The sequence below is a fragment of the Canis lupus genome, chromosome 22 (genome assembly GCF_003254725.2).
Source record: "Canis lupus dingo isolate Sandy chromosome 22, ASM325472v2, whole genome shotgun sequence".
NCBI classification, from domain to species: Eukaryota; Metazoa; Chordata; class Mammalia; order Carnivora; family Canidae; genus Canis; species Canis lupus.
Genome location: NC_064264.1, coordinates 56323271 through 56350023, shown reverse-complemented (window position 1 = coordinate 56350023; position 26753 = coordinate 56323271). Strand labels below are relative to the sequence as shown.

The 26753-nt window shown below is 36.8% G+C and overlaps 1 protein-coding gene and 1 long non-coding RNA gene across 3 annotated transcripts in view; both read left to right on the top strand.

The window, feature by feature from the left end:
* LOC112655785 (uncharacterized) overlaps positions 1-22014 on the top strand; it is a 38621-nt gene extending 16607 nt beyond the window's left edge. Inside the window, exon 4 of the long non-coding RNA XR_004808265.2 lies at positions 21674-22014. This is a non-coding gene — a long non-coding RNA (uncharacterized LOC112655785). The remainder of the gene's footprint in view (positions 1-21673) is intronic.
* NALF1 (NALCN channel auxiliary factor 1) overlaps positions 1-26753 on the top strand; it is a 625450-nt gene that overhangs the window by 528781 nt on the left and 69916 nt on the right. The gene's annotated exons all lie outside the window — the stretch shown is intronic.

The following is a 26753-nucleotide window of genomic DNA, read 5'->3' as shown; positions in this document are numbered from 1 at the left end:
TTTGCCATATAAGTTAAGCCTGGCCTCAAAAGTCTTGTCTGGGGGATCCCTGGGTGGCTCAGCGGTTTAGCGCCTGCCTTTGGCCCAGGGTGCGATCCTGGAGACCCGGGATCGAATCCCATATCAGGCTCCCAGTGCATGGAGCCTGCTTCTCCCTCTGCCTGTGTCTCTGCCTCTCTCTCTCTCTCTCTCTCTCTCTCTCTCTCTCTCTCTCTGTGACTATCATACATAAATAAATAAATTAATTAATTAAAAAAAAAAAGTCTTGTCTGGGATAGAATATTGGTGTTGGAGGACCTGGGTGGCTCAGTCAGTTAAGCATGAGACTCTTGATTTCAGCTCAAGTCATGATCTCAGGATTGTAAGAATGAGCTCTGCTTTGGGCTCCACACTTGGCATGGAGCCTGCTTAAGATTCTCTTTTCCTCTCCCTCTGTCCCTCTTCCTGCCAGAAGAAAAAAAAAATACTATGTTAATGATGAAAACTTGGAGTTTGGATGGGGCTGGTCAAATTAGCAGTGTTAGGTATGTAAGGTTACACCTAGATAGAGTCTACCCTTCCCTGGGTCCTCCCTCTTCTTCAACTAAGGTGCAACAGTTCAGCTGACAATTCAGTCAGTACAGAGTGAAAGCCTTCTGTGTCAGGTTTAAGGAAGTCAGGGCTTTAGACTCCTTGCCTTCATATACTTGGACCAAGAGAGATACCTCATCATCACTCAAGGGTCTAACTACTGTCATTTTTTATCATTTCTTGCTTCACCGCCCTATTCTATTTCATTCTGTATCATCGGGCTTATAGCAGGACCATGGTTACTCTAAAGTATTCTCTTTGCCTCTTCTCATTTTATTTCCTCTAATTAAAATATTTTCCCCTCATGTTCAAATTATGCCAGATGGTAAAGGATCAGCTCACGTTCCACATTTTCTGTGATGCCTTTCCTGCTCCTTCTTGCTACAGAAAGAACCTCATTATTTCAAGAACTCCCATGGCATCTCTTCTGTAAAGCTCTTATGGGATATATCACTGTCAACCTTGTACCAGAGGTATTTGTGTATGTTTCTTATGTTCCCTGTTATTTTGGGAATCCCTTAAGAGCAGATTTTTTTTTTTTCTAAAACATCCTTATATCCCCAAAGCACCTAGCAGTATTTGCATGCTGCAAGCACTCAATAGATATTTTTGGAATAAATTAACATTTTTGCCAATGAATATATGTCAGGATACAACACTAATATAGACATAGACCTTTATGTTTGCATGTGTATAGAGATACAAAAGATGGACATGCATCATAGAACAGTTCATAGAGAATATTAAGTGAAATTAAGCAAATATATAGCTCTGCTGTGGCAAACTATCAATACGAAACACTGCAATATTCTATTTCTGATCACATGCCTTTTTAAAGCCAATTAGGAAAACTAAGGACATGGTATCTAGCTGTGAGACTTTTCAGTTTGAGATGTAAGTTCTCATAGTTTCCAGGGACAAGTGATACAAAAGACAGATACAAAATGGAGATTGTGGGGATTAATGATAAAACAGAAGAAAGATAAGACTGCAGGTTGCAAAGAAGCAAGATTGGGTGGGATTTTTCAGAACAAGGAAGCATTTTGTAGGCAGAGTTGAGTGGGTAGAGATGGACAGATTAAAGACAGAGGGATAAAAAAAAAATAAAGACAGAGTGATAACAGGATAATTGATGGTGCAAGGTCTGGGAAGAGGAGATTTCAAGAGCATCTCCGGAAAAAAATTTACATTAGAAAGGGTTGAGAAAAAAAAAAAAAGAAAGAAAGGGTTGAGGAATGGGTGAGGAATGGGGCAGCCATTTCTTCCCTTGTGTCTGTAGGAAGTAGAAAGCAGATGAATGTTTTGAGTAAAAGAAGAAAATTGACAGCTTAAATCAAGATGGCCTTGATCTCAGTCCAGTTAGAGGCTGATGTAGAAATTGAGAGGTTAAGAAAGTGCAGATAATTTGTTTAAAAAAAAAAAAAAGTCCTAAAAAAACAAATAGGCAGATGAACGCTTGAGAACAGATGACATTCATTTACCTTGAATCCAGTCACCATTTTTTTGCGGACTTTTTCTGGTAACCTTGCTGCAATGTTGAAAGGGGAATTTTATATAACATGGGAAGTTTAGCTAAATATGTAAAGCAGATAAAAAAAATTCCTATATGCTCTGGAAAACATTATTCAAAATATTCAAAAGTTAATGGTTTTTGTTAACTCTTCTGCTTCTTCTTAGGCAGTCATTTGTAGCTTAATAGGATCAGGTAAAAATATTATCATTGTGAGATATAAAAGAATAATAACAAATCAGTAGTAATTAACTGTTAAGTGGTTTTATTTCATATAAACAAACTATTTTATTGGGCACCCAAAATAAACGAATATATTCAGAATACCTGGCATTCTTTTTTTGCTCTATTTTAGATTATGAGAAACATGATAGACTCACCCACTCGTTTACTTATTCATTCACTTATTCATCATGTTATTGGAACTACTGAGTGTCAGGAAACATGAAAGCAGTGTCAGAGAGAAGGAGGAGGAAAAAAGCCCCGCACAATCCCTAATTCCAGGGAGTTTACTATCTGATGTCTTATATCATCTTCTTCATGTATTTGCTGCATGAACAAATATCAAATAACACAGACTTATTAAGAGTGTTTCTAATTAAAAAAACAAACAGACCAAACACTATGCTTGGGCAGATAAATGGTAAGGCTAACATTAGATCAGGAGTTTAGGAAAGGCAAAATTCAACATTGAGTACAGATCTATTTTGAGGATGAATGGGTGTATAAAAGACATAAAACAACCTACCTAGTAACTGACTCTTTCCTTTACTAAATACACTCAAAACCACAAATTTACATGAATGACAAGTTGATCATTAATGTGACCTATTATTAAATGGATAACTGATATTTTGTGACACATTTTTTAGCATCTTATAGAAACTTACCATTAATCATTGTATAAAAGGAAACACATCAGATGCCTTTGACCAAATTTTCTCTTCAATTACTAAATCAGCAAAGTTAAAGGCATAAATACAGTAATGATATGGTAAAAATATTATACACTGTAAATGGGAAAAACAACATTTACTTAAAAAGATTCATAGGAGGATTACCTGATGATGGTGAAGGGCAAATTATGTAAAACACTTACCATCATATTCATTTCATTTGTGAAACTCTTACCAACTTGCTTGTTCTCTTAGGGTCATTTTGATTTGATGCTTATAATTTAGAATATAGTTTAGTATATCATTTCCAGAAGCTCTCTCATTGATACTTTTGAAATTACAGGTCAGTAGAAAAAATGCCTGGCATTAGTTGATAGACGTGGGTGTGGACCAAAGTAGAAGTTAGGGAGATGGAGGAGAGAGCCAGAAATAAGAAACCTAGTTACATCCTATAGGCATTGGTTCTAAAAGCCAGTTTCAGTAGTAGAATGAGTGACTTCTAGTAGCCATTTTCCAGTGCAACATTAATGAGAACCTGACAGCCAAAATCCAAATTTAGAAACTGATAATGACTCTCCTTGGCCCACAGACAACTTAAAACCGCTAAATCTTGACCAAGGGAAGAAATAGAAAGCTTCCCTTCTGGGTAGTTGAGTTTTAAAAGGAAATTGCCTAAAGTAGACATGAATATGTCATTCTTCCTTTTCTGAGAGAAGACAATTGAGAAGAATTCAGAAGAATTTATTATCTAACTCTTAACATTGTATGCTGGACACTAGAAATTGTGGCTTTATTCATAACTAGGATAATTGTTTAGAAAAGAAGAGACTTGCATAAATAATAAGCCATTTTTTTAAACTGTAGCATTCGATAACGCTTCTTAGTCATTACAAATGACTTTGTAATTTTAAAGTAATTAGTTGGAAATTTTCTAGTTGATATCCACCATACCTTATTTCTAAATCACAGTAGAAAAAAAAAAACAAACAGTTATTTTAAATTACCAGGAAGCTCAAATAATTTTGTAGAACTGAAAAAAAAACCTATAATGTGAATGCAGTGTTCTGTATCTCCTATAACTTATTTAGAAGAAAGATAATTTAATTTTGAAATGTTTCTTGAAGAATATTCTTTTATATTTTTCTCTTCATTTCTCTCTTCATTTATTTCTTTAAAATATACTCATTAAGTTCAAAAAAAGACATCAATATTTTTAGCAAAAAAGAATTGGCTAGCTAAGTATAAAGATAGCTTTCAGATTATACAATGTTTTAAACTTTAAACACCAACACATAAATTTAGATTTCTTAAATTTATGAATGATGCATTTATCTCTTGATGTAGTTTGGGAAAAAGCCTAATTTTATGTCATAATCTATAGAAAGCTGGAATGGAATATGTTGGTTTTCTTTATAATTGTCAAAAGAGGAGGGATATAAATATTTTTCTTTATTGAACTAGACTTGCAGAAAGGTGACCTTAAAATAGCTTTTATTAGACCCAGAATTTATGATTTTATGTGTATGAGTTTCAAGGTCAATTTTTTTTTTCTAATTCTTCAACATTGATTTTACATTTAAGTGGTTGTGTGCTAAATCCATTATGGCCATGTTAGCCTATTATTTCTTACTTTGCACATGATCTAAGGGGACAGAGGAATAACCCAAGGGAAAAAAAATGAGATATATGTTTAAAAGATGCTCTGAGCATGTTTCTTAGAAAATTTAATTTATTTGGGATATGTTCATGGTAGATCACCACTAAGGAGACCCCATGACCTCTGTTTCCTGATATTCATACCCTTGTATATTTCCTCCTTTGAGTGTGAACTGGACTTATGTCTTCTCTATAATAAGTAGAACATAGAGGAAAGGATGGGATGATATTTAGGAGATTGGAATAGAAACAGACAGTAGCTTCCTTTGGGGCTCTCTCTTGACTCTCTGGTGCTAAGGGGAGCCAGATGCCATGTTATGAGCAGCCCAGTGGAGTGGTCCCTGTGGTGTAGCAAAGAACTGAGGCCCTAGTCTGACAGCTGTCAAGGAACCGAGGACCTTGGATTAACAGCCCTTTAGAAAATGAAACCTGCAAAAACCATATGAGTGAGCTTGGAAGTCAGTCTTTCAGCCTCAGCCTGGTCTTAATATACTGAAGGCCTAACCCACATCTTAACTACAGCCACATGAGTAATGTGTTCAGGTTTAGCAAATAAAAATACAGGACAGCCTGATGAACTGGAAATTCACATAATCAAAGATAACATTTTTCAGTATAAGAATGTCCCATACAAAGTTTGACACACACATACTTATTGTTTATCTGATGTTCAAATTTAATCTGTTTTTTGTCAGGCAGCACTAGACCTGAGCTGTGGTGAACTGGAGGCATAACTAGGCACCATTCAGATTCCTGATCCCTAGATACTGCAAGATAAGAAATATTTGCTATTTGAAGCCATGAAGTTTGGGGGTTATCTGTTATACAGCAAATGTACTAATGCATTATCTTATGATTAGATAAAGGGTCATACAGGCCTGCAAGGTAGACCAAATTGATTGACATGTGTTTTAATTGGTCTCACAAATGGCAACTAATGATTATGCCTTTATTTTACCTATCTCAGTAGGATAGAACACGATTATTACTGTGGGAATGGGAGAGACACATTACTTGCATTTAAGTACTACTGACTGAACACTGTCGTGCTATTCACTGTAATATTTCTCAAACCCTTCCCTTCTTTTCTCTTCTTGCTTTTTCTCCTGCCAACCAGATAAAGCAAACCCTATCAATTCACCTGATCCACTGCTGTGGCCTTCTAATGGCTCTCCCTGCCAGGATGCTTCTACTTGCCTAGGGATTCTCTACGATGCCAGGGTCCATCTTCCTAAATACACAGTCATCATACTTGTTTTCCACAACCCAGAGATTGGGCAGGATAATATTTGGACCAGAAGTAATGCATCCTAAAAATATGGCTAGTCTAAACTTTTGTTGGTTTTGTTCTGCCGGGTTGTCTTATTTCCTGGTGTAAGAGTTACCAAATCATTCACCATACACCCATTGCGATAGGAGTTCCATAAAGAATGGCCCCGTTGTTACCTAAGTATGTGAAATGCAGGCTGTCACTCCCGATGTGGTATATTCATGACATGCAGCAGCAAGGGCCAATACAAGCTTTGTGGATATTTATTTAAAAAAATATGCAAATTCACCAGTACAAAAATTTGTTTTCTTAAGATTTTATTTATTTATTTGACAGCAAGAAAGAGAGAGAGAAAGAGGACACAAAAAGGAGGAGTGGCAGGCAAAGGGAAAGGGAGAAGCAGGCTCTCCACTGAGCAGGGAACCCCATGTGGGGCTCGATCCCAGGACTCTGGGATCATGACCTGAGCGGAAGGCAGATGCTTAACCGACTAAGCCATCCAAGTGCCTCCATCAGTACAAAATTGTGTATGAAAATTAAAGATTGGTTAAAATTAAAAAATAAAATAAAATAAAATAAAATAAAATAAAATAAAATAAAATAAATAAAATAAAATAAAATAAAATAAAATAAAATAAAATAGGTTATCAGACCCCTGGAGATTCAGGTCTTTTTCTTTGGAGAGCTCACTAGAGTGATAGTTATTAACTTTATTGGTATTGCAGACTCCATTGAGAAGTTAGTAAGCATGATTCCTGTCCCCAGCAAAACGCAGGGCAGTGCTCCCACAGAAATTTGTAAGTAGTTGAAGGTATTCATAGGACACTTCAACCTATGTGGATTAAGAAGCATAATCTCACTTTATGCTGTGAGATCTGTGATCCTGGGACTCAGCAGGATGTCTGCTCAGCACCTCTGTTTGGAAAGTGCCTTGTCCACTCTCAGTGACTGACCCTGCTTTACAATGGATTCCAGCTAAAGGAGATTAATTCCCTAGAAATTGGTTTACATTCTTCTTTTTCATAATTCTTCTTTCTTATGTCATTTTTCTTTCTTCTGGGCACTATCACTTTGCAGCCAAAAGACAATAAAGATGTTTGGTGTCCCAACTGAACATTTGCAATTCTCCTTTGTAATCAAGTTGAATGTTTGTCTTAATGACGTTATATGTTAATCCTTCAAATGGAAAACAAAAACTTTATATAATGTGGAAATCATCGCTTTCTATTTGGGCAGATAAATGTGACAGTGGCTTCTTTTTTCTTGTCTATTGAGTAAAAATACAGAGGCAAAGGATAACACTGTTCAATATAATTTTTATTATCAAATAGTATGGTAGGACTGATTTACTGGTCCAATGGTGGAAACTTTACAGTAAATTTAGTAACCAGAGTTGCATAAATAAAAAGGCACTTTATACCTATTGAAAATAAAAATATTATATTTATTTACAAAGTTATTTTCACTCATTAATTAATGTTTTTTTTTTCCCTGTCATTGGTGTTAGCAGGTCCTTATGTTTCATTTTGCAATTAGGCTGGGATGCAAGTTTCAAAGACCTTAATCTTAGTGCCGTAAGCAAAATAGGAATTTATCACCCTCTCAGATTAAGTGGGCATAGGCAATTAGAACTGGAAGGTAGCTTTATGGTGGCAGGGACCTCAGCTGCCCCTGTGGTTGTGCCACACATGATTGCCAGGATGTTCATGTTCAAAGATGCTCTAGTGGTTCCAGCTATTACATCCATCCGCGAAGCAGCTGGAAGAAGATGAAGGCAAAGAAGGCATACTTGTTTCCGTAGGGACACTTCAAATTTCCTGCCTGGTTTCTCATGAGGAAATAACTTAGATCCCATGATATATATCTAGTTACAAGGAAAGACAGGGAATGTGACCCTTTAGATGGAAGAGAATTCACCCAGTTAAAATGTGATGATATCATGCACATATGTGTATGAGAGTAATGATGGTTTATTTTAATGTTTTATCTTAAAGTCAATCTCAGCATAGACTTTTAAAAATATTTTATGACTGAGGAAAAGGAATGCAGCTGAAGCAATGAGCTGCTAAAAGAGATATTCCTGATACGTGTGTGTGTATATATAATTGTGTCTGTGTCTGAATATGTGTGTGTGTGTGTGTGTGTGTCTGTATGGTGTTTGTGTGGGTGTATGTGCATGTATTTGACAATTTTATAAATATTTTGCAGAAGGAAAAGTTTAGAAACACAACCTAGCCAATAAATGATTTGGTAAAATAAAAGTGACACAGTGCACTCAGGAGCTTACCCAGAAATAAAATCTCTCTGGCTGCAAGTGACTAGGCAATGTTTGAACCCAATGCTGAATTGATCATAATGAAATTTAATTCTAAATCAATGTAAAATCAAGATATATTTCCTGTTTTTGAGAAAAATAATCACCAGCCAAATAAGCAGTCCTTTCTAATCTTTGGTTTGATCCTTAGTATGCAGCACATTGAAAATTTGGTCAAAACTCTGCATGTAACTTGTTTAGAAGAATTAAAAGATAACTATGATTTTTAAAGCCTGATGAGGTAGAAAGTTCCATTCTTGTTATCTGCCAATAGGTGAATGAACAGAAGACATGAAGACCCTCTGTGAAAAGTCTCATCCTTACTAAATCATGGCTCTCCTTGTGGCTCACTCATTCTTGGACATCGCAATGTGCATGGGTGGTTGTTTTAAAAGCACTGTTGTGTGTTTGTAGAGCTAGCCCTCCAAGACACACTGCCACCTGTAGGAACTGGGACAGCTTAGAACAATTCTATGTTGGGTGTTGTGTTGTAAAAATCTAGTACCATTTTTAAATTTCTGGGTAGAAGTCCTGCTGGCAGAGGGGATGCTCAATGCCATTCTCAGTAACAGTGTTCCCTTTCTAAATATTTCATGCTGATCTATTCCCATGTAAAAATAATATGTAATTGTTTATGTGTAAAAATAATACAAAGAGATCCCATGTGCCCCTTATTTGCTTCCCCAGTGGTATTATCTTGCCAAGTTAAAACATCGCAACAAGAATATGATGATAATGCTATCTATCCATCCTATTATGTTTCTCTAGGTTTACTTGTGCTCATTGGTGTGTGTGTGCGTGTGTGTGTGTTTATTTGTATACAATTTCATTGTACGTGTGGGTTTGTGTATACACCACCCCAGAAAAAGCACAGAAGCACAGTTCCATCACAGGCCTTTTTATAAGCCAGCCCCACCCCCTTTAATCCATAGCAAGCATTCAAGCAGATCCCTTTGATTCCCTCCTTTATCCGTCTGTACTTTTGTCATCGCTTTGCCCAACTGTACCTTCATTGTCAATCCTTATTTATCTGTGGTCCCAGCTAGACTGTAAATTCCATGTTGACCCTGTATTTCCAGCACCTTCCATATGGCATGAGGCAAAGTAGGTGGTCAATTAGCATTTATTGACTCACTGATGGATTCTGAGGGAAAATGAAAGAAACAAGGTGTGGTGGATGGAGCCTTGCCGAGGAGACAAGTGATTAGCCCTGCAGTGAAATGATTGATTTGTGGAGCTCAGATAACCCTTGTATAAAATAAGGCAGAACAGACCTTGAAGCAGTGCTTGTTCAGGTAATGAGCTGTGTAGAAAGTTGAACCGGTTGGGCTCTCAGGTTGTACCCACCGTGTCAGAAGGGAAGAAGCCTGATGCGGTGGCCATGCCTCTCTCGGGGGGGCCCTGTTCAGACTTTAACGTGGTGCTAGAATCTAGCCTGAAGAAAAACTGCCTTATCATTGAGCAATAGAAGGGAATTTTGTTAAAATTCATATAGCTGATTTTGTGCATAATTATGGCTCATGTTCTGTCTTTTTTCTCCCCCTTTGGATAGTTAGAAATTGCAGTGTGGTGTGCTGTGAGGTTGGTCAACTTCCGGCATGTGTTTTTCCCATGATGCTACACTTCTGTGTTCATAGTTTAAAAATAGATGATCTATAGAGTCATATTATGAAACTCTTCAACAGGTGAAGTCCAAACATAAGAGGGTGGAAAACTTAGAGCAACGGGAAAAAAACTGAGTAAGAAGGAATCAATGCCAATAGGGAAAGCAGGTGTTTGGACAGCGGTGTGAACTCCTTTTTAACAGCTGTCTTTGTAGGCATCTATTTGCCAGGATTGGTGTGGGCAAAGTGCCATGTTAACTTATAATGAAGAGCCTTGTATCCTTTTGCACACTAAAAATGTGATTTCTTTAATTTCAAGAGGATAAATAGGGAAATTTTTTATATTTTAAATAAAATATAAACACAAAATATGTATGAGTATTTTGTACCCATGACAAAATCATGAAGTTGCTTAAAATCTATGAGTCATACAAAAAAGAACTTTGCACGGGAAGAGAGTAGAATTATATGGTATCTTCAGCTTGCTTATAGGATGTGTATGTTATCTTGTCTAGGTCACTGGCACTCTCTCTTTTGCTGGATTGCTTTGCAAGAACATTTAACCTTTCTTTGTCTCTTTTGCTACTTTTAGGATTAGAATTGATAGCATTTGACACTACTTCCGGGAAGTATGAGAGGATAATTCAGAAAGAATCTGAAATACTGATCTTTCAACACTTTAAAGAAAATCCAAATACTATCCATCTCATATTTTTGTAATTCCCTACAGTGAAACTAAATTGCTGATTTCTTTCTTAAATAATACTTCAGAAATTCTTAAATTATTTAGCTTATATTTAAACCTCTCCCTTGTGGAAAAAAATGACAAGAGTTCCAAGATATCATGGGAAAAATAGCTTTGTATTCAGAGACCAAAGGAATTGTTATAATTTTTCTAAATATGTTTCATTTTAGAAAATGTCAGGTCTATGGCATGCCTTCAGATTAATGTTTAAAGTGAATTTTGACATTTAACAGTTGAATTGAAATAAAATGCAGTGAACTACAAAGTATCGAGGGATATGTTAATTAATAACCAAATTCAGTAATGTGGCTAGATGGAGAATAATAAAGAAATTCAACAAATCATTGAGGAAAAGATCAACAACTCAACAGCATGTTGGAAAAAGCACAGGCAGTTCATGAAAGAAAAATAACTGGACAACACCAGAAAATATATTTAATCTCATCATAATCAAAGAAATAGGTAATATAACCAAAATTAAATCACTTTTTTAATCAAGCAGTTGGCAAAAAAAAAAAAAAGAAAGAAAAAAAAAGCTGGATGACACTAGTTTTCATAAAGGCATGCTGATAGCATTTCTCTAAAGATAAAATGCTTTCCAACCTGGTAGGTAATCTTTAAGGAATGTCTCCTGTAGAGATACTTCGTGAACTGCACACAAACCTAAGTGCAAGTCTATGAAGTGCAACAGGGTTTGAAGGAGTGAAAGATCAGAAATTACCCAAATGCCCAGCGAAGAGGAAATGATAGATTAGATTATGAAATATACGTATGGCATTAAGATGGGTATTGTATGATCACATTAATCTCTAAGTCAGCATTAACCAAAAAATGGAATTCAACAATAGAATTGTAACACACAATGTGATTCTAGTTATGTATTAAAAATGACTATTGCACAAACATCACCTGAGTGGCCACACAGGTGCATATAAATGTAAATGCATCGAGAAACAGTTGGAATAACTGGTCACCGGAACACCAAACTAGTCACCGCTGTTCCTTCTAGAGAAGGAAGTGGGACATGACATTGGGTCAAGGTAGATGTGGTTGCAAACAGCATGTTTGTCCTTTTTAAAATCACATTACAATCGTATTTATAAAAAAATATATTTTTTTTTGTAAAAAATATTTTTAAATGCAAGTGGCATCGTGGACTAATTGTGTTAACAACAACAATAAAAAGAAAGCGGCATTAGTCCAGTTGATGATAGAGTGTATAAAGTTTGCAATAGCAGTAGTGATGATATAAAGCAAAACAAACCAAGCAAATATTTCCCGTCACTCGAACTGGTAAGTTGCCTCCCTTGTGTGAGATCAGGCCTTAGTTGCATCTGAATTTGCTAACTGGTTTATAAACAGAATTGGGGTAGTTACTTCAATTTAGTCAAAGAAACATATGCTTCCCCAATGAGTTTCTAATAGAAACCAGTTAAACGAATTTAATCTTTAAAATGAGGGATGCCTGGATGGCTCAGGGCGTGGTCACAGATCCTGGGATAGAGTCCCGCAAGCGCTCTCTGTAGGGAGCCTACTTCTCCTTCTATTATTCTGATTTGCTCTCTCTCTCTCTCTCTCTCTCTCTCTGTCTCTCATGAGTAAATAAATCAATCTTTTAAAAAATAAAATGTGATGAGAAGCAAATTATTTGTGTATATAAACTAATGATTATAAACCAACATTTAAATTATTTATCTGAAATGACCTCAACAATTATTAAGAAATTGACAACAGAGTTAATGAAAAAAATCAGTAATTCACCACAACTGAAAAAGTCTTTTAAGTTATTATGGAAAATAAGGATTATAAATACATTAAAAGCAATGGTATGTTTCTCACATTTGGGGGGTTCCAATATCATGAATGGAGAAAAAATTTAAACACATTTTCTTTTCAACTTATTTTGCATCTGAATCTGCCAAATGTACTCTTCATTATCAAGTTAAATCTGGCCAGAATTTCATAAGGAATGGTCAGCTATGTTTCTAATTCAATGGAAGGATTTACATTGGTTATTGCTGTGAGGTATCTGTGAGTACCAGTTAGGCATGAAGGGAGGCCTTAAGCCTTGCCCACATGGTTCCAATCTATGGAAAGACCTAGAATAATTTTTATAGTAAAGTGATATAATAGGATGGTACCTATGGACCATTAGGAAATAAATGGAGTATAGAGGCCATAAAAATATGTGGTAGTCTTCATGTTCAGGAACTTGAGTGACCCAATAAGTTTTCTATAAAAACCCAGCAAAGATTCACAGAATGGTTGCTGTGAGTCCACTGAAGCAGGTGTGTGTATAAGTGTAAGTACACAAACGTATATACATTTGTATATGTGTATACGTGTGTAAGCATATATATATATATATATATATATATACACATACACACACACACACACATATACACTTGCATATGTGTAGGTATATGTGTGTGTGTGTGTGTGCCCTTATTGTCTTTTTATGGACTGTTGGGAGACTATACATTTATGCATAGAATATAGTTTAGCTGCTAGACTAAGAACCCTCCAAGGGTGACTAGCCAACCTGATCTGCCAATAATGATTTCTAGGATGTGGGACTTTCCTAAAATCCCTGGTAGACCTGGTAGACACCCTAGCCCTTCCTGGCTTTTTTTTTTTTTCCTTTGCTACCCACTTAAGGTCATTTTTCCTGCTCTTAAACATTTGGCAGAAGAGCCTTGTGTCATCTCATTATGAGCATCAACTCTGTAATGCTCTTCATTTTGCCCAATACTTCTACATTGAGCACCACATGCAAATGGTACAATTATAATAGATATTGTAAAGTCACTTGTCACTTTGATTTTCGTGATATATTGAAGTCACTTATGTACAATGTCATGATCTTGCCCAAGAATGAGGGAGTAAGCCCAGGGCTATGCCACTCAGTACAGTACCGTCATGTATTTTTGCCCTGATAATATCAGAAATATATGTTAGTCGAGAGCATCAACCCAGTCAGGTAGCCTAAATGATATAGTTTTATAAACAGTACTTATTCCTATCATAATGTAAAATTTTAGCGTAACTTAAATTTTCTGGTTTGCTGGGGTAAACAGTAGTTTTCTTTTGACTTTTAGAAGTGAATGTATATGGGCACCTGGGTGGCTCAGCTGGCTAAGCATCTGCCTTCGGCTCAGATTGTGATCCCAGGGTCCTGGGATGGAGCCCCACATTCAGCTGCCTGCTTAGCAGGGAGTCTGCTTCTCCAGCCCCCTCTCCCTACTGCTCCCCCTGCTTGTGCTCTCTCTCTCTCTCTCTCTATTTCGTTCTCTCTCTCTTTCTGTCAAATAAATAAATACAATCTTAATTTAAAAAAAAAGAAATGAATGTATTCATCTGGGGAAATAGATCCCATGGAAGGGACTGCTGTTTTGGTTTGATGTACAGAATAAGCATTATCTGAAAAGAAATATGCAGTTTTCACATGTTCTTGCTTTATTTGTTATAATAGGCAGAAGCTTGCTCAATCTTATTCATTCCTTAATGTGCTAAGCATGTAAGTAAACAAGGAAATAAATTAATAAATGTGATTTATTGTTAGGTCACATTATTAGTGCATTGAAATAAGCACTATTTTTGTTTCATTTTAAAATTCATTTATAAAATGTAAAGTTAGATCTGACACAGCGAGTACAAAATGAGTTAAGTGCAATGTAACGTTGAACACTGGGGAGCATTAATCTGGGTTTCAGAAGTTAATGATCTAGCTATCGACAAATGATCCCAGAAATGCTTTGCAAAGATACATGTGACCTAGATTTTCATGCCCAGATACTTTGTTGAAATGGAGAGAAAAATAGGAAAGCCCTATGCCTATAAAGCTGTGCCCTGAAATTTCCACTTTGAAGCTGCAATGGTCAAGCTATTTGTCCTCTGGTATATTTATTACTTTTTGTTAAATGATAAGGGATTTATTTGCTCAAGTAACTGTATATCTAGAAACAGTTCAGTCTCTGAGCTCAACTTAATCCAGTGGTTCCTGCCCTATTCTCTGTATTTTGTCATTTTCTCAGCTGTGACCTCTGTATGTGTTGACTCAAGGACGTCTTGTTGCTTTCCCTTAATTCTGGATTCCTTTTTTTTATTCCCTTCGACCTTTTAGCCCTGGTTCTCAACACTGACTTTTACTACCTGACCACATATGCTTCACTGTTGCTTTGTTCCTTTCTCCCAGTCTCTATGGGTATTTGTTTTGCAAACTTCCTTTTGTGGCTTCCTGATGGAAACTTTTAGCATAATGTGGGTTAGAACCCAATTTTCTTGCTCTGATGATCTCTGGGTCTTGACATGAGAGTAGGGTTTTACAGAATTACAGGCTTGGTATTTGGATAGGGACTAAATTATTTCTATCACAAATCTTGAGGCCCTAAGTTCCTCTATTAAATGATCTTCTATATAGACTTTGAATACTAGCCATTTATATAATAAGACATTTATAAATATCTCCTCCCATTCCACAGGTTGCCTTTTAGTTTTGCTGACTGCTAAGGAAGGCACTTGATGTGATGAGCACTCGGTGTTGCATGCAACTGATGAATCACTGAATTCTACCGATGAAACTAATAAAAAGAAATGATCATATAGTTTCTGCCTAAATCCTTTTAAAGATAGGGAGCTCAGGGTACTTTCTGTCTGAGAGCTTTCCTGTGAGCACCTTCTTCTTTCACCTTTAAACTGAAAGTTAACTCCCTGAAAATAGCACCTGGAAATTTTAATTTAGTATTAGACAACCACAATCCTGTTTCAACATGAACATCCTTCAATATTGAAAAGCAACTTAGAGATCTTTCACTGTCTGTGCCTTGATTCCATAAACTATTCATAAATATATTTCCTTTCATGGGTCATTCATTATTCTAGTTCCCTTGTTTTTGGATGCTTTTCACTTTGTCAATATTGGGCAAGAATTTAACACAATACTCTTTGTGTGGTGTCATCAGTGAAGAATAAATCTATAGTATTATATCTCATCCTGGTAACATCCTCTTCTCCAAGAACTCCAAAATCAGCTGGCATCTTGGTGTCCATATCATCCTAACATCACATCAAGCTTACATAATTAGCTGCAGATAAATCACACCTCAGGTACTTACACAGCTGGGTTTTAGACTTATGAAAGGACTTTGTATGTATCCTAATTAAATTTCACCATGGTAGATTTTACCAATCTTTCAAGCTAATAATGATCTTCAACTCAGAGGCTATTAGCTCTCTCTTTAGCTGGAAGAATGACACACGGAAACATGAAACATTTTGTTTTACCTTGAATTTCAAATGCTTGAGGAGGCATTGGGAGTGGGATTTTGCAGTGTAAAACCAAAACAAACAGAAACAATGTCTATCTTGCCTGACACACTGATTTAGTGTCCTCAAGTTAAAAAATACAAGCCTAGAATAAAAAGTAATACTCAATTTTAATTCATTTAATTCATTAGAAACTATTATCATTTAATAGATAATTAATATCATTTAATATATTTTGCCTAAGATCTGAACCAGATCATCTTTGCAGTCATTTGCCATTGCCCAAAATGATATGCCAGGTTGTTTCACAAAAGTATATTCTAGCAGGAAGCAAATCATCTTACTTAAAAACTTCTCCAGTTCAATATGCACTAGATTAGATTCACTTAAATATTACTGCATATGTGTGTATATATTATATTCATATCATATAGAAGCTGTGCCCTTTACCACTGATTACTACTAAATTACATTTCCCTCTGAAAAGGAGCTCTGTAACTTGCTAAATGCATCCAGCAAAGCCCAAGTTGTTTAGAGCTAAAATTTTCCCTTACTCCAATCCTGATAGAAGAAAGACTTTCAGAGCCGATAGGGAAGGGTCTTTACAATGTTTCATCACCCACCCTTGCCATCCCTGCAACACCCCAAGGGCAGGCTTTCTGCATAGTCATGTCACTCAGCTGCCACGGTTCCTCTGCAGAGATGGCTGCCCGCGCCTCTGGCCACCACAGGGCATCAAGTGGTGGGAAATAGGTCACTGGCCTCTTCACAGATGGGAGAGCTCCCTGGAGCAGTTTCTCAAGATCAAAAGAGAAAAACCCATCTCAGTAATGCTCTGAGGTTCTTTATAACCATTCCAGTGGTTTTTACCAGAGCATATGAGATTAAATCTAAATCCAAAAAAAAAAAAAAAATGTGGGAAGGATGATTTTGAAGTCTCATGAGTATTCATGGTAGCTCTTTTACACACTGGCATTTTCTCCAGACATTAAGCATATGTTCGATGCATCAAGTATTCTGAATTTCCTATCATTAGTGAAACAATTCTGTGCTCCATGAGAGGTGAGATCTTGACTGTCTTATTTGCTGCCATACCCTAGGGGCAGACTAGTAAATGGTCAACAACTGAGTCAAAGGATATGCATGAGTGTATGCATCTAAGTTTATTATACATTTTGCTGATATAAAGGATGCATAGCACAGTTTATATAAACAGAAATATGAAATACTCTTGTAAATTCTTTGTAGCCAATTGATTCTCACAGAATGTTTTTGCTTATTTTTGCAAACTCTTCTCTAAGTAGCCAAACTATGGTTGCAACTGACAAGAGTGTGTAATCCCAGATTGAATGATGGTTGATACTTTTAGTTATTTACATTAACCATGAGAAGAAAATGATAGGGCAAAAAGTATGTTAAAACTCCACTTATTTGTCCATCTTATGAAGAAAGCAATTTCCTTTCTGGGTGGATATCTTTTGAACCCTGGAAGAATATTTCCTCAACTCTTTTTTTTTTTTTTTTTTTTTTTATTTCCTCAACTCTTAAAATGTGACAACTACTTCCATGAAGCACTTTTAAATTTAATTTGATTAAAACATTTTCTTCATCAATTTCTTAGGATTAGACAATCAATACAACAATAAATCAAGCTGGGTTTACATGGTTTACCTATTTCTGTGCTATAAACTTCCATCAGGGCTGGTCTCAAGGTACAATGTGACATCACTGAAGGCAGAGCTGAAAAAAGATTTACTGTAGCACACCACTATGCAGTATGCAGTGTCTCCACCACCCAAACAGACTAGATGTAAACAATCTCAAGCACAGATCACAGTAAAATGCAGTACAGTAAGAAGTGATACATTTTGAGTATATTTTGTCTCTTCCTAATATGATTTATTTAACTGTAAATTTATATAATTTCACTTTTAATAATGTCTGTCCTTGACAACTAGTTTGCAAAATCCTTAGAAATTTAACAATAGGATTTCCCAAGTCAGTATGAACTGGATTCACAAACCATGGAATATCGTTCTTGTGTGATAAGCATATTTTCACACTGAACATACAGTGTCAAATAATGTTGTTAACATTGCCTGTGCCAATAACTTATTTCTCAAATTTCTTAACATATTGATGATATCTGCCTGTATTAAGAGGCCAACAAACGTGTTGATCAGTTGGTAAGATTCCACTTTTTATTTGAAGGCACAAAAGAAAAGTGACTAAGAGGCAGACAAATTGAGTTTAAATCTTGGCTCTGCCACCTACTGAGTGGGCATAACTAAGAAACTGACCCAGGATGCTTCACATTATAACGTGGTGATAATAGTAAGAACCACTTTACAGGTTGTCGTAAGCATTAAATCAGAGGCTGTTTATCCTATATGAGCTTGGCACATGGCAAAAACTTGGGAAAATGTGAATTCTTGTCAATTTTGGATTTGTCCTTCCAAATGTTAATTTAGCAGTTGGATTTCTATGTCTGTAATCCAGAGTGGGTCATGTTTGCCTTTCTCAAACCTTGCAAAGGTGTCAGCCAATGACCCAGTAAGGCTGAGGAGCACTCTGTCGCTCAGAGAGTGAGGGGCTCATCCACCAGTGAGTCTTCCCTTGCCCAGTACCCACTGCTGATGCAGAGAAGTTGAATTCTGACCTATCCTCTAATGTAATAGGACTTATTTCACTATTAGGGGATACTAAAACCTAAAAGGATGAACAGAAAAAGAAAGATCTTTCTTGATAAGAATGAATATAGACAAAAGCTTTCTGCCAATACAAGAAGGAAAGGCTAAAAGAGTTCACTGTGTTTTCTGCCAATATGCCACCATTCAGGGAGAGGATGAGCCATCTTTTAAAAAATTGTCAATTTTTTCTGCTTTAAAATAGGAATTGTATGTCTATGAGTGACATAGATGTTTTCCGATGCCTATAATCCTCTTCCTTGAGGGGTAGAAGATTGCAGAGTATTTGTGAAATGCCTATAAATGAGAAACTGAAGAGAAACTGAATGTGTCCTCAGTTGAGCAATCTTAGACTTCTAAAGAAATACGCTAATACAGATAAACTAGAAAACTAATTTGGAAAAGAAAAGATTAAGTAAATATAGATTACCATAGGTCAGATGATATGTATTAACTCCTATTGTGTGTTTTTGTTGAGTTGGATATTTTAGGGCTATAAGCCAATAGGTTAATAACAACCAGAAAGTGTTTGCTTGATTGAATTGTACAGGATTGAAGTGTAATTTTTCAGAAACTTTAGACATATTAGGGAAGTGACATCAGCAATAAGAATTTTTAAAACTTCTGTCCGTGACAACTAAGAGGTAAAAGGACAGGTCTTGTGATGCAGGCTGCGTCATATTGCTTACCGGAGGTGGCATACTTAGTGTAAGTCAAATGACTGACAAATGGGAGTAGTGGCTATAGAGATCACAGTCCCTCACTCCACTGACAATTTTTTGGTTGCAGTGTTAGAAACTTCTACTAAGCCTTTTCTACGACTTTGCCCATCTCCATCTTGTAATGTGGATGGCTCCCCTCCAGCTCATCAGTGTAATTTCTCTTTACTATCCAATACCCAGTGTAAGTCTTTTTTTCTCACAGGATGCTTTTCAGGGTCATGTGAGGCTAATGGTGTGAGCTTCTGATGGAAAAATCTGACTTCAAATTCCTTCCTGGCTCTTCCTCTGTCACCATGTCGCCTTGACAGGTTAATTCTCCTGCTCTCTGTTCTACAAAGTAAGAATGAGAACATCTCCCTCACAGGACCATGTGTTATTCAAATTGTCGGAACATGTCAAGTGCTCCACACTTTGCCTGTGTGAGCTTGGCATTTAATGATTATTACTCATCTTACTCTTGCCAAGCTCCTATGTGGTTACGGTTTAGATAAGCACATTTAATGCTTCTGGACTAAACATCTGTCATTTGCAGATAGTACTGGATGCACTGGGCATAGAGACAGTGGTTTGTGCAAGATGGAGCCCTTGCCATCATAAAGTTTATATTCTGCTGGGAGATACATACAGTAAACAAGTGAAGACATGAATACACAATAAGATGGTGCATGAGAGAAGCTATGAAGAATACAGAGACAATGTGGGGCATTGAGAGGGAAGGCTCCTCTGGAGACATGTCATTTGAATAGAATACTGGATGACATTTGAAGGTCCTGAAGAGGCAATGATGAGGAGTGAGGATTGCATGCACAAAGGTACCCAGTCAAGAATGCGCTGATATGCTCAGAAAGATGCACAAAGCCCTGGGTGGCTGGAGAGAAATAATCCCGATAGTGACTAATTTGGTTATAGAAATTGGCAGGAGCCATGCTAAGGAGGAAGTGTTCCATAAGTCGTTTTATAAACCATGCTGTGGAATTCATATGTTAGAATGATACAATCTGATTGCAGCATGCAAACAAGCATCAGAGATGTTGGGAACACAAACTCTGAGTTGCAAAGGGGTAGGATGAGGCGGCTTCCCCCACCCCAGTGTGGAATTTAGGAACCCCACAAAGGGACTAACTTGTGTCTGTTTGCTGTTGTGGGTGGTCTCCTGCAGAGAGGATGGGAACATCTGCAAGCCAGTCCCAAGTGGGTCTGCATCTGGAGAAGCTCTAGCTATCAATCACTTGGTGTCTCTCTTGGTTTATGGGCCAATGAATTTAGGAAGAACCTGCTGGGTGTCTACGTTGTTGCTAAAAAGATGTGCTTCACTGCTCCAAAAACAAAGTGGTCACTTGATAAATGGAGGTAATAATTTGGAAAGCATCTGAGACAGAAAAAAGCAGCGGAGAAGGGAATGGTACAACAAGAAAATAGAAGACATCATTTCAAAGTCTTAGCAAATATGAATGGGTTCAAAGAGGCCTTTAAAAATTCTATGTAGTGGCTCTGAAAAGCCATACAATAGTAGAATTAAGAGATTTCAAGGAAATGAAAACCGACACATTCTAAACACCATTCTTGAAGAGACATTCACAGTCTCATTTTTCTCTCAAAATCCAACCATGTAACTCCCAATTAAACTTGACAGGAAAAAGTCCCTCTTGGTAGCGGACCACAGATAAGTCAAGTAGCCTCCCAACACACTTTAGCTTATATTGTGTTAACATTCTGCCTTCTTTGGCTTTTCCATAATTAAATTCCAGGGCTCCCCTACCTGCAAGTCACTGATCTGTTTTATTTTATTTTTTTTTTCGTTTTGCCTTTTAAATTATTTTATTTTTTATTTATTTATTTTTAATAATACATTTTTTATTGGTGTTCAATTAGCCAACATACAGAATAACACCCAGTGCTCATCCAGTCAAGTGCCCCCCTCAGTGCCTGTCACCCATTCACCCCCACCCCCCGCCCTCCTCCCCTTCCACCACCCCTAGTTCGTTTCCCAGAGTTAGGAGTCTTCATGTTCTGTCTCCCTTTCTGATATTTCCTACCTATTTCTCTCCCTTCCCTTCTATTCCCTTTCACTATTATTTATATTCCCCAAATGAATGAGAACATATAATGTTTGTCCTTCTCCGATTGACTCATTTCACTCAGCATCACTGATCTCTTTGAAGCAGAATACTGTAACCTCTTCTGATGCAGCGGATCCCCAGGCCACCGCCCATTGGCTGTGGCTGCCAGTAGGTACTCACCTCGTCGCTGGCGACACTTAGTCTGCATTGGGGCCGGCTGCATGTCCCATCCGCCTGTCTGCGGAGCACAATTTGCTCTTCCACTTTTACCAGATTTGTGTCTTTTTAATTCAGATAAGACAAGCCCTATGTCTTACATTACTTTCTAATTCCATGACTTCTTCTTTTTTTTTTTTTTTTTTTTTGATCAGCCAGAAATAGAACTTTCTAGGACTTCCTGGGTTTACTGCTTTCTGAACATGCTCCTTCCAATGAGGTCGAAATGGAGGCATTCATTGGAGAACAAATTCAGCTGGATGATGGGCCCAGACTAATGAATGGCAGCATTTTACATGTTTCTCTCCTCCGGAAACTGTAGTCCAAGATGTTATTGAAAATAAACATGGGTAGCATTCCAATCTCATGTCTCCCACATCGAATGTCACTACTGTCCACAGTGCCCTTGCAGTTACAGGGGAGAGAAGATATGAACATCCTCCTCCTTCTGACATTCTCTTATCCTGCTCTCTTGTTTGTTTTTGTTATTAAAATATTTGAAAAATCTTGGAGATCCTGTGTGGCTCAGTCAGTTAAGCGTCTGTCTTCAGCTCAGGTCATGATCTCAGGGTCCTGGGATCAAGCCCCGCATTTGACTTCCTGCTCTGTGGGGAATCTGCTTCTCCCTCTTCCCCCCCACCCCACACTCATGTTCTCCCTCTCTCAATCTCAAATGAATACATAAAATCTTTTTAAAAAATAAAGTATTTGAAAATTCCCGTTACTATTGCCGAGGGTCATATTTTGAACTCTTTTTTTCTGATATGAATACACAAATACCTTTTTGTTTGGTTAACATCAGAAAATAGTTTTTAGCTAATTTCAATGATGTACATATACTTTCTCTGTGGTATTTTCTCTTGGTAATATGTCCTTAAATAAATAGATGATTTCTTTTTCCGATGTAGAAACAGCATTACACGTGACTCAAATTTAGATTCCTAGTGGTAGTAAAGAATTGGTCTCATCCTTACTTCTGAACCCTGGCTGCACAGTCGAATTAACTTGGGAGCTTGGAAGAGAATGCCAGCACCGCAGCTAACCCCCAGAGAATCTGTTATAGTTGTTCTGATTAGGAGACAAAGCATTATTCTATTTTGAAACTCCCCCAAGGGATACTAGTTAGCATCTGGAGTTGAGAACCAGTAATTTATAACTGCCAGAATGCCCCTTACTGCAGGTGCATACTTATAAAGTGATCACCTGATACACATGTAGTGGGTCCATAGGAAAATCAAGTGTTATAATTAAATTAACAAATATAATTTACAAACCAAAACTTTTATGAAACAAAAACTTTTAGAAGCTCAAGACAACATGACTTATTAACAATATGGTTTTTTATTTATTTTTTTAAGATTTTATTTATTTATTCACAAGAGACACACAGAGAGAGGCAGAGACACAGGCAGAGGGAGAAGCAGGCTCCCTGAGGGGAGCCCAATGCGGGACTAGATCCCAGGACCCCAGGATCACAACCTGAGCTGAAGGCAGATGCTCAACCACTCAGCTACCCAGGCGTCCCAACAATATGTTTTTTTGTTTTGTTTTGTTTTGTTTTGTTTTGTTTTTTTAATTTTTTTTATTTTATTTTATTTTTGTTTTGTTTTGTTTTAAAGATAGATCCTAAGAGGGAGGGAAGGAGAGGACAAAAGGACAGAAAAGGAAGGGAGAGCAGGAAGATACTTGGGATACAGTGAGAGTGTCGTGCATCCCTGGCTTAATAAAAATGACCGTTTCAGCCATATCCTTATATCTGTATTCAAAACTTAAATCGTTTGCCTCTTTTGAATCTAAAAGTGAAAGCAAACGTTTGTACATGACAAGTATGTATAAGTACATACGAAGGAGTCACTACCCTTCAGGATGTGTCAGGCTCCTGAGGGGCTCAGCCAGCGAAGTGTCTGCCTTCAGCTCAGGTCATGATCCCAGGGTTCTGGGATCAAGTCCCTCATTGGGCTCCCTGCTCAGCAGATAGTCTGCTTCTCCCTCTCCCCCTGCCTCTTCTCCCCTTGTGTGCAGGCATTCTCTCTCACTTGCTCACTCGCTCACTCACTAGCTCTCAAATAACTAAATAAAATCTTTCAAGAAAGAGCATTAATCAGAATAGACTCCATCCCTAGCATTCTCCTGTGCAGTTTTACTTGTCTCAATTGGAAAGACCTTTTGGGATGTGATTTTTTTTTCAGATAATATATTTTTTTTATTCCTCTATATTTATTCCCCAGTGAGAAGATAAGTTTCCCAACAAACTGTATTTAATCTAGATTTCCTTGCCATAAATCATCACAAAACAGAAATGTAAGCTTGTAACTGAAAATACAATTATCTTCCTATCATATCTTTGTCAATAAAATCCCAGAAGATAAATTTTGCTTTGATAGCAATCTGGGTTATTTTCTGTCATTTTGTACAGGTGATATTAAATAATAGTAGTGCTCTTACTCTGAATAGACTGCAGGCTAAGGAGAAGGATACAAATTCTGGAATCAGGAAATTTTTCTGGAGTAAGATGCTCCAACTCATGACATGTCACTGCCATTTTAAAGATACACATTTTGCTTTAAAAATATGTTTGCACATTCATGTAAACAAGGTACACACCTGTGTTTTCTATTTCTCATCTTAGATCAGCCTTCCAGAATTTTATTTTTAATCTTTGTATTAGTTGCAATGTCTCCATCCACATTCCTTCATGGGAGCACCATTCACTTACAAATCGTTTTTGCATTCTGTGTAGCAAAGTCTATCCATCACCCCGTACATTCAAAGTTTCCGTTTGTCAAAATGTCCCACTGAACTCTAGCAGAACAATTCTTGTCCATTAGAACGTTCTGCAAAGATGAAAATGTTTATGTCTCTGCCGTCCAACATGACCACACAGCACAGGAACTTGAAATGTGGCTAGTGCAACTGAAAAACCACCACCAACAACAACTATATTTTAAATTTTATTTAATTGTAATTAATTTAAATTTAAAATGCTGTATGTGGCTACCAAAGTGGATGATTAACATACAGAAAAAAATTAGAAAAGTTAGACTTTATTAAGTTTCACTGTTAGCTTTTCCTTAGGCTACAGAGGATTTTGAATGTTTAGAATGGGTAAGTTTTGTGAGAATTTAAGCTTCTGAATAGATTACTTTCAGTGGTTGTCCATAATACCTGAGAGTAGGCCATAATCAGTTGGATAACTAAACTCTCAAGATCTCAGCAGGAAATGATAGGTTGTAGCCTGAATGCTAAGTGTGACATTCTTGGAAGAGTGAGCACCTGGGTATTGTACAGTAAAAGTTCTGCATAGAATTTCTTTCCAGATTCTGCAGAATACTTGGGTCTTCCTTTTAATGCATGTTCTTTTGTTTTGTGACAATCGCCTTCCCCTTCCCTTGTGAAGAGCCATATTCTTCTGCTTTCTTGCTCTCTTTTTACCTTTAACTTTCTAAATAATTTTCCTCACCCATTCATTGTTTCAGCAAAGTGGTGGGAATATTAATAATAATGTTAAGATACTTGGCAGGGTACCTTTTCATCTGAGATGCTTAAGGTTCTCTTGTCGATGCGAGTATCCTCCGTGATGCTTGATAATGGCTAGCGATTTCTCCATCCTTCCCCACCTCCTCACTGAGCCAGTCTTGTGTTAGACTTGAGCAAAATGTCCAGGTGTGACCTCTTCAGATGCTGCATAATAATACACTGATTGATATTCAGCACATTTCTGTTTTGGAAGTCAGCCAGAATGAGCCCAGGGAGGGACTTTGTTATCTGTTTCCTCCTCTGTGATTTCAAAATCCCTCAGTTATTTGAGATCCCTGTACTTCCTCTATTCTGATCTCATTCCATCATCGTTACCTTTTGTTTGCTACATTGAATTTAGTAAATTCCTTTCAGTCAAAATAACAAATATCCCCATGTCTCCCTGGAGAAGTAGAGAGTTCTTTCAAGTACGTGCGATTTAATGGACACATATCTATGGTCTTGGCGAATGATATTCTTTTCTTTCCTACTATATGAGGCAGCTCTTTTGTTCCTGCCTTAATATTAAACATCTTTTCACCAAGGATTTTTAAAAGTTGCTTTTATATTATAATTTATTTAAAAATAATCAAATGGTATTGTCTTTTCCTCAATTGCTTTGATTGCTTATGCAAATCAAATTCATTCTGGGGTATAAGTATCATGAAGAACACTGACTATCCATGTCTGTCAAGATAATGCAAGTCAACAGATTATGTCTGCCACCATCTTCTCAAGAGCTTTATTTCAATGGATAACATTAGATAAAAGTGTAAGATAAATGGACTGCTCATTCTTAACTCTTAAAAATTTCCCCTGTCAATATCAAGGAAGAAAAAGGAGTCATATGCTTAGGAGTGACTTCCATAATATTTTGCCATTATGTGTCTCAACCAGTAGATTACGGGTGGCATTAATCTGGATTCACTATAGCACTTCCAACTGTTTCCTTTTCCTCCTTCACGTTAATCCAAGGAGATAAAAAGGCCAAACTAATTAAAAATTAAATTGGATGCGAAGAATTTATTTCCTGGCTAAGAAATGTTCGGTTGCAACTCTGAGTAAATTTTTACAGATGAGAAGTAAATCCTTATGAATAGGTCTCATAATGGGAAAACTAGAATTCTCCAATAAAAAGGACTCCGGTGGAAATTGTCATAAATGTGTGCAATGACTGTACTGGAAATGTACTTTGTCATCCAGAAAATTACCATTTAATTAGTTGTTTATCATGATTTGGGGAAATACTTTTGAAAGATGAGATGCTCTCCTTTTTTCTTTCCTACATCCTAACATAAGTATGATGTTTGGTAATTTATCGTAAAGAATAATCTCCAAAGTAGTGTTTTCTCCCAGAGCAAATGTAAACCATAATTTTCTTATGTTTAAATAGCCTTTAGTTTTCATATTTTTAGTGTCAAAAGACTCCAGCAAAACCATCTGAATAGAGAAATGTTTTTTTAACAGATTTTACAATCTTCAACAGATACTCATGAGACATCAAAATATGTAAATATGGTTGAACCGTCTTTTTGAAAGATATACCTTTACCTCATGAGAATTCTGTGTGACATCTCGCCCTGCTCTGAAAAACAAAACAGGTATTAAAAAAAAAAAAAAAAAAAAAAAAACTTGATCTCTGAAAGAAATAAAAAAATTCTACATCCTCTAACAGGATTTCAAGCATTAGTATTTGATATTCAAGCAGGATTATAACTC